This window comes from Nannospalax galili, unplaced genomic scaffold (genome assembly GCF_000622305.1).
Source record: "Nannospalax galili isolate Female #2095 unplaced genomic scaffold, S.galili_v1.0 scaffold471, whole genome shotgun sequence".
In the NCBI taxonomy this organism is placed as follows: domain Eukaryota; kingdom Metazoa; phylum Chordata; class Mammalia; order Rodentia; family Spalacidae; genus Nannospalax; species Nannospalax galili.
The window spans coordinates 2,641,873-2,651,422 of record NW_008330333.1 but is presented as its reverse complement, the minus strand read 5'-3'; the positions used below and the strand labels follow the sequence as shown (position 1 = coordinate 2,651,422).

The following is a 9,550-nucleotide window of genomic DNA, read 5'->3' as shown; positions in this document are numbered from 1 at the left end:
GAACTCCTAATCTTCCTTTCTCCACCTCCTGAGTGCTTGGATTAGAGATGTGTGCTGCCATACCAGGTTTGTTTCATTGTTTTTGAAACGGGTCTCACTATGTATCCCTGGCTGGCCTGGAACTTGTATGTAAACCATACTGGCCTCCAACTCAGACACTGGCCTGCCTCTGCCTCTCAAGTGCTGGGAATTAAAAGCAAGCATCCATACTCAGCCCAGACCAAGTTTTATGTGGTACTGGGGAATCAAAACCAAGGCTTCAGGCCGGGCATGGTGGCACACACCTTTAGTCCCAGCACTCGGGAGGCAGAGGCAGGCAGATCTCTGTGAGTTCAAGGCCAGCCTGTTCTACAAAGTGAGTTCCAGGCCAGCTGGGGCTACAGGGAGACCCTGTCTCAAAAAGACAAAAAAACAAAACAAAACAAACAAGGCTTCATATATTACTAGGGAAGCACTCTACCTATTGAGATATACCCCCAGCCCTGGGGATCTGTCCATTTTCATTCTATTTTCTCTCTACCTTTCAGATTGTACAGTCTCTATCAATCTAGCTTCAAGTTTGCCAATTCTTTCTCCTACTACCTCAAATACCCTTGTTCTCTAATTTTTTTTACATTTACTTATTGTTTATGTGTGTTCATATGCCTGTGCTCATGCCAAAGTGTGCATGTGGAGGTCAGAGGAGAACTTAACAGGAGTCAATTCTGTCATCTGCAGATCAAACTATGTCACCAGGCTTGGTGGCAAGCACCGCTACCTGCTGACTCATATATAACCTGTCCCACAATTTTTTAAAAAAATGTGGAGATGACAATCACAAAACTTATGTAATTTATTGAGGATCACATATAGTCAATAGGTTGTAGGATCAGAACTTGGATCTAAGATCTCAGCTCTTATCCTGCCAATCACTTATTTAATCACTTCAAAAATACATGTTGAAGGCTGAATACGTGCCTGAAACTGTCATAGGGGTTACAGAAAATTAGACAGACAAATTTCCTGTCTTTAAGTACAGACAGCAAATATGCAAACAGATACATTGTAAGTTCTGTGAAGAAAATGAAGCAGGCAATGAGATAATGCTATTGGAGCAGGTGCTCTGGGAGGGTCCTCCGCAGAGGTGACATCTAAGCTGAAACCGTAAAGCTGCTCCTGGGGCTCCTTAGGGGTCAGGGTTGGGTTAGAGACCATTTTTTTTTCCTTCCTCCTCCTAGTATTAGAACACAGAGCCCGGTACACAGAAAGGGCTCAGTATATTATGTTTGCTAAATGAATGATAGCTCCAAAGGGGGTGTCAGCACTCATGGGTTATATTATGATAGAAATGTTAGAAAAATGTTAACATCTTAATCATGTTTCTGCTAGTCTGTTAGAACCACTTAGCATTTTAAGTTGAAGAACTGGCAATACCAAGCATTGGCAAGTATATGAAGAGCAGAACCTCACATGCTTGGGGCGGGGTGGGAGTAAACTGCCAGAACTGCTCTGGAAAACTTTTTGGCAGAATCTACAAAGCAGAAGGCATACATATTCTTATCAGTCGGCCTCTGTACCCCTATAATCCACCTGCTGTACCCCTATGACCAAAATACTGTACCCTTAGATGGGTGCCCACTAGAAATATCCAAGTATCATAGGGTATTTGTGATACCACTACTCAATAAAAGCCCCAAATCCTCACCTGATAATTACCCAAATGCCCAGGATAGCAAAACAGACAAACTGTGTGCTTGTTGAGTTGACTCTGGGAGCAGAGTGCTTGCTATCAAGCCTGTTGACTTAAGTTCAATCCCCTGGACTCCCATAACTTATCCTTTGATCGCCACACACACTATGACACACACACACACACACACACACACACACACATGCACACACACACACAAATAAATGTAATTTTAAAACTTAAAATGAACAAACTGTGGCATAGTCACACAATGGACTATTACATATACAGCAATGGGAAGACTTATAACTATGCCCAAATATGGGTGACTTTCATAGCTATAAAGGTGAACAGAAATTGTCTTCTAGGAAACAGCTCCCTCAGCTGGGTGTTGGGGCACCATGCCCTTACAAGCAGCAGTCTTCCCGCCCCCAGTCCACAGTCGGGTCTCCGCTGGGTCCCCTTGGGTGGCCGCTGCCATGGGCACCGACAGCCACGCAGCCGGGGAGCTGCTGGCGCGGGCCAGCACCCTGCACCCAGACCAGGAACCTGCTCAACTGGGGCCATCTGCGGACAAAGTGCCCGTCCACACACAGCGAGGAGCTTCCCGAGATTGTATCCAAAAGACCTTGAATGAGTAGTGGAGTTCCCAGGTCAGCCCTGATTTGGCCAGGGAGTTTCCAAATGTCTTGGAATGCACTGTATACCATGCAGTAGAAAAGATAAATCCTGATGAGAGAGAAGAAATGAAAGTTGCTGCAACACTGTTCATTGTATGATCTAATTCTTCATCATCAACTACAAGTGCAATTGACATGGCCTGTTCTGTCCTTGCAGCTGCACAGCTGGACTCTGTGATCACTGCTTCACCTCCCAGTGAAGATGGAGTTAATCTTTCCTTGGAGCATTTACAGCCTTATTGGGAGGAATTAGAAACCTTAGTTCAGGGGCTGGAGAGATTGCTCAGTGGTTGAGAGCACTGACTGCTCTTGCAGAGGACCCAGGTTCGATTCCCAGCACCCACATGGCCGCTACACACCATCCTTAACTCTAGTTTCAAGGGAATCCGAAGCCCTCTTCTGACCTCCCCAGCATTGTACAACACGGGTGTGCACTCACATACATGCAGGCAATACACTCATACAGATAAAAAAATAAAAAATTTTCTTGGTCCTTTTTTTTTTTTTTTTTGTCTTTTTGAGACAGGGTCTCCCTGTAGCCCCAGCTGTCCTGGAACTCACTATGTAGACCAGGCTGGCCTTGAACTCACAGAGATCTGCCTGCCTCTGCCTCCCAAGTGCTGGGATAAAAGGCATGCACCACCACGCCTGGCGGTCTTTTTTTAAAAAAATATTTATTATTTTAATTTTAGGTGTATGAGTGTATTGCCTGCATATATGTGAGTGCACCCATGTCGTGCAATGCCGGGGAGGTCAGAAGAGGGTTTCGGATTCCCCTGGGACTGGAGTTAAGGACGGTTTGTAGCCACCATGTGGGTGCTGGGAATTGAACCCGGGTCCTCTGTAAGAGCAGTCAGTGCTCTTAACCTCTGAGCCATCTCTCCAGCCCCTTTTTTTGGTCTTTTTGAGATGGGGTCTCCCCGTAGCCCCAGCTGGCCTTGAACCTTGAACTCACAGAGATCTACCTGCCTCTGCCTCCCAAGTGGTGGGATTAAAGGCATGTGCCATCACGCCCGGTTTATAAAATATTTTTTTAAAAAAGAAAAGAAAACTTAGTTCAAAGCAAGAAAATTGTTGCTATAGGTACCTCTCACCTAGACAAAACACAGTTGGAACAGCTGTATCAGTGGACATAGGTAATACTAAATAGTAATCAAGTTAATCTTGCCTCCTGCTACGTGATGCCACCAGGTCATCTGACTGCATTTGCTAAACAGTTTGACATACAGCTCATAATGATCCAAAAAAACTGCTTTCAGAGGCAAGTTTCCAAGAAGCTCTGCAGGAGAGCATCCCTGACATTCAAGCACAGGAACGGGTACCACTGTGGCTGCTGAGATACTCAGTCATTGTGAAAAGCAGGGGAATCATCAAACGAAAAGGGTACACTTTACAAGCCAAAAGAAGGGGTTCTTAACTACAACTCAAGATGATAACCCACTGACCTGTATTTCTCTTGAACATAAGATAAATTGAAATGTGTGAAAAATCTAGCTATTGCCTATCAGAAGTGTCACTGAGGATATAGTGAGCTGTTTTGGCAGCGTGCTGTCAAGTTTTGAATAGTTCTCTTGCCTCCATATCAGTACACTCACATGAACCACTGTTTTGTTTTCATTAAACTATTGTTTTCTAACTGAAATTGTCTACAAAGAAAAATATTTGTAATATATTTCCTTTATTTTTATGAGTAATAGAAATCAAGAAAATTTGTTGTTAGATATATTTTGGTTTAGGCATCAGGGAAATGTATATACATATTTTTTATTTCCAAGATTCATTAATTGCTTCTTACTCTATACTGTAACTAAGCAATTTAATTACGGCTATTAAAACAAATACTAAAAGATTTTTCCTGTTATTGGTTAAATAACTATATTTCAGAGTAACTAGAGCATAGAGGGTCCACTAGTAATATAAATAAAATTCATTTTCAATATGTAAATAAAAACCTAGCTTTGTGTGTATGTTCTTGCTTACATTACAGCTCAGCTATGATTCAACCACGTGTACTTGTGTCATATTTTTTCCACCTATTATCTACAAAGACAAGCCAAAGTAAATCTGAAAAAGAGACCTGATGCTTTAAAATTATTGCTTGGGAGTTTTACAAAAGCAACTATTGTCATCTCCAGATTCTTTAGCATTCTTAATCCATGACTGCCACCCATTCAAGAATATTAAGTCCCCTGCACTCATACCATGTGCTCAGCACTATGGGCTCTGGAGAGAAGGGACAGAGGTAGGGATCAAGAATCAGCTGAGTAAATGTGTGATATTTATATCCATTCATGATATTTATATCCATTAAGGAGGGAATAAAGCCAGAAGACTGAAGAAAAAATGTCTGAAATTCACAACCAACAATGCCTATTTGTAGAACTTTGTCTAAGACGTAGTCTTAAGTGTTCTGTTGCTGTAGATTGAACCCACGGCCTTGTGCACACTGAGCACATGCTCTACCACTGAGCCCCAACTACCCAGACTGGTCTGAACTAGTGGAAAGCAGAACGCTATAGCTAAAACTTTAGCGCTAGAGGAGACAATGCCATTCACTCTCATTTCTCATTAGTTTAAAAACCAGAAAATTGCCAGGCATGGTGGCACACACCTTTAATCCCAGCACTTGGGAGGCAGAGGCAGGTAGATCTCTGTGAGTTCAAGGCCAGCCTGGTCTACATAGTGAGTTCCAAGACAGCTGGGGCTACAGGGAGACCCTGTCTCAAAAAGACCAAAAAAAAGAATTTAAATTGCAGTGCCATTTGTGTTCTTATATTCAAACACACCCACTTAGGATTCTAAACCTAGCTTTCCAACATTAATTTCCAATGACCCAAAACTTATTTACTTCTCTTTCTTCCTGATGATGTGATATGCCAGTTTGATTTTTCAAAACTATGTAACAATAGTTTTTTCAGACTGAGGGAAACATGAAGGGAAATACTAAAAAGCAAAATATAAGGCATTATTAAAAATAATTTTTATTTTGCTTATATTAAATAAAATTTAATTGTATGTTTTTGGTCTTTTTTTTGAGACAGGGTCTCCCTGTAGCCCCAGCTGAATTTATTTGCTGGGGCTACATGAATTTATTGCTATAAAAGGTGCAAATATGAAGAGAACTAATCTTTGGTATCAGAAGTCAGTAGAGTGGTGACACTAGAGTGACTTTGGACTTGGAAGGACTATGAAGCAGAGTTTCTGGGGTCAGCCTGAGAAATTTCATCAAGGAATATACTTCTAATGAACACACTGGTCTGTGGCAAAGGTCTTGGAATAGCTGAGCAGAGTGGTGCACATGTATAATCATAGTACTTGGGAAGTAGAGACAGGAGTGTTGCAAGTTTGAGGCTAGGCGATTACAGAGTATATTAAAAACCAGTCTGAGTTACACATTCATACCTTGTCTCAAAACACCAATGGTTGGGGATATATAGCACAGGGGTCAGGGTGCTTACCTAGCATGAGTAAGGCCCTGGGTTGGATCATTAGCACTGCAATAACAAATAAAATATCTACAACTAAATGACAATATGTATTCCATAAGATTGCTGCCTTAGTTGGAGTTCCTTCTCTGTTCTGTGCAGGGTATAAAGACTTTTGCAATGGGGGCTGGAGAGATGGCTCAGCAGTTAAGAACACCAGTTGGTCTTGCAGAAGACCTGGGTTCGAATCCTAGCACCCACATGACAGCTAACAACTGTCCATAACTCCAGTCCCAGGAGATCTGACAGCCTCTTCTGACCTCCGCTGGCATTGCACGACACAGGTGCACTTACCTACATGCAGGCAATACATGCATACACATAAAATAAAATAATAAAATAAAATAATAAAAAGATTTTTGCAATGAACTGGCCTGAGTTCAATGCTATCACCTCCAGCTTCAGTCAGTGTTCCAACTGCATGCAATCCTGGAGATTAGCCTGAGTAGTAAGGGTTACTCTGAACCAGAATACCAAAATCTGGGGGCTGTAAGACACTGGCCCGGAATATGTTCCTTAACACCCCCCTTCACCCAACTGCCCCTCACCACATATATTTAAGAGCCAAAGGTAAACATTTTATGCTCTCTGTCGAAATGAAGGTACATTTGCAAAGTACTTGGCTTGGTACCCAGCACAAAGTACTCAATGATATTGTCTCTCAAAATGAGTACATGATTTTGTTTGAGGGGTTCAAGCCAATGATGCTGCTGGTTGGCACATATGCTTTGTGGAGTCTTAGTGTAAAACTCAGGCCGACTGATTGTGATGGGGTCTCACTATGTAGCACAGGCTAGCTGCCTTTAACTCTCAGTCCTTCTGCCTCAGCCAGATCCCCCAGTGCTGGAATTACAAGCATGTAGTACTATACATGGCTCATCAGGTCTAATTTTAAATCTTGCCTAAACGAATCTAACCAAAATAGATAAACATCACTCCTGATGCTGTCATACAAGACAAAGGGGACCTGGCCATGTCCTTTGTGTAACTGTGTTGATAGCAGATGGCACTGGCCAAGGAAAATAGAAGAGCACTGACTTTTCCACCCTCGGACTTTTTCTGCATTACCTGAGAGCAAACAGCTGAAAAAAAAGCACTTGGGGTGGGGGCTGTAAGATGGCTCAATGGCAAGGGTACTTGCTTCCAGGACTGAGAATCTGACTTTGATCCCTGGAACCCACATGGTAGAAGGAGAGAACAAACTCCCACAAACTGTTCTTTGACCACCACACAAAATCCATAATATGCATGTAATCACACTTTTAAAAAATATTTTATTATTTTCATATTCTTATGTGTATGTGTGTATTGCCTGCATGCAGGTAAGTGTACCCGTATTGTGCAATGCCCGTGGAGGACAGAAGAGGCTGTTGGATCCCCTAAAACTAGAGTTACGGACAGTTGTTAGCTACCATGTGGATCTCTCCAGCCCATGTAACCACACTTACACATATACCAGTAATTTTTTTTAAGTGCTGGGGCTGGTGAGATGGCTCTTGCAGAGGACCTGGGTTCGATTCCCAGCACCCACATGGCAGCTAACTGTCTGTAACTCTAGTTCCAAGAGCCTTCTTCTGACATCTGCAGGCAATGCATGACATGGGTGCACTTACACACAGGCAGGTAATATACTCATACACCTAAAATAAAAATAATAAATAAAAAAAATTTTAAAGTGCTTGGGAATTGCCCAGTGGAGATCAAAAGCCAAGCATGATCTTCTGGTGGTAGGGGCTACCAAGTACACAGGTACCTACCATTGAAGGTGTGCTGGGCTTGTAGCACTCATGGTGCCCCAGTTTTGCTAAAATCTGGACTAAAAATTAAAGGTGGCTGGCTTTGCAGTACACATGTGAGGATTAGAGGCCAGCTGCAGGTGCCAAGGGAGGAGGCAATGAGGTGAAGGAACTGGGTTCTGACATCCCTAGGAAAGGGCTACTCTGCCAGGCTGAACATAGTACCTCCTGGGACAGATGTGGGTTTCTGATCTCAGACACACCTAAAGAAGATTCCGGAGCAAGTAACAAACATCAGCCTACCTTTGTATGGAGATGTGGGGAGGTAGTGGCCTTTCCTTTGTTATTTTGTCATATATATAAATTCTTTGTGAATTCCTTTTCAGTAACAACTGTTTTACAACATAATTTAAAAACCATACAATCCACCCACTAAAACGTATAATTCAATGACTTTTAATATATTTGTAACCATCTTGACACTTTCAGAACATTTATCACCATAAACAAGAAAACTCAAGGACTGGGGTATAGCTCAGTGATAGAGTGATTGCTTGCTCAGCATATGCAAAATGCTGGGTCCAATCCTGAGCACTGCCAATAAAAGGAGAGAGGGCATCATTTTAGCCAGGCCTGGTAGTACATGCATATAATCTCATCATCACCTGGGAACCTGAAGTCAGAGGGCAGCAAGTTTGAGGCAAACCTGGGCTACCTAAGGAATTCTAGGCCAGCCTGGGCTACACAGAAAACTCACATCCAGGGCTGAAGAGCTGGCTCAGTGGTTAAAAGCACTGACTGCTCTTGCAGAGGACCCAGGTTCGAGTCCCAGCACCCACATGGCAGATAACAATTGTCTGTAACTCCAGTTCCGGGGGATCTTCTGACCTCCACGGGCATTGTATTACATAGGTGCACTTACATACATGCAGGCAATACGCTTGTACACATAAAATAAAAATAATAAAATATTTGTTTTAAAAAAGAAAACTTATATCCATTAGCATGCAACCCTCCTCCCATTTCCCCATGTACTTGTCTAACCCTAGGAAATCACTAATCCTCCTATCTCTGTGTCTGCACACACATGCATATATACACAAACACACAGATAAACATATATAAGAAAGAGGAAAGGTTTGTTTCAGCTGTTTCACTCTATGGTCACTGGACCCCTCACTGTGGGCCTGGAGTGAGGTCACTGGACCCCTTAACTGTGGGCCTGCACTGAGGGCAGAACATCATGGTCAGGGAGGAAGAGCAGAAGAAAGCTGCTTACCTAGTGCTGGCCAGGAACAGAGACCAACAAAGGGCCAGGGACAAGATACATCTTTCCAGGACACGCCCAAGTAACCTAATTCCTCCACTAGGCCTTATCCAGTAGTTTCTATCACCATGCAATAATGCCATAAGCTGGCAGCCAAGCTTTACATACAATGCTTCTGGGCCATAGCAGAGATATTCTATGTAAATGACTTCTTTCACTTAGCATAATGCTTTTAAGCTTCATTTTTGTTGTTTAGAAATTGACTTTTTAAGCATACTTTTGAGAATTTCATAAATGAGTTATAAATGGACTTCTTTTCTGTACTCAAGTCTCAGCAAATTTATTTGAATATGCTTCTGTTAGTAGGAATAAACAAAAGGTCACAGGGTTTAGCAGTCCCCATCTGTTCTGGAAAGCTGACACTTGAAGCATATTACTGCTTTTCTTTTCTTTCTCTGTTCTTTTTTTTTTTACTTTAGAATATTTTTCTTATTCCAAAGAAAGGCAATTTTTAACACATTTTTCGAGAAATAATGTGAAGCAGGTTACATAAAATATATACACAATGAAGTTTAAGGGGTGGGGAATAGGACTAAGAGATCAAAGACCAAAGGAGCTGTTAACATGGGTCAGCTTTGGTGGGATATTGAAGGCTTCCATTAGCTGTGTTCTTTTTCTTTGTTTGTTTTGGAAAATACTAACAACTTTATTGT

At 42.2% G+C, this 9,550-nt stretch overlaps 1 pseudogene; it reads left to right on the top strand.

Annotated features, from left to right (window-relative positions):
- Window positions 1–489: 489 nt before the first annotated feature.
- Window positions 490–4,256, top strand: LOC103744571 (annotated as a pseudogene).
- The last annotated feature ends 5,294 nt before the right edge of the window (window positions 4,257–9,550 follow it).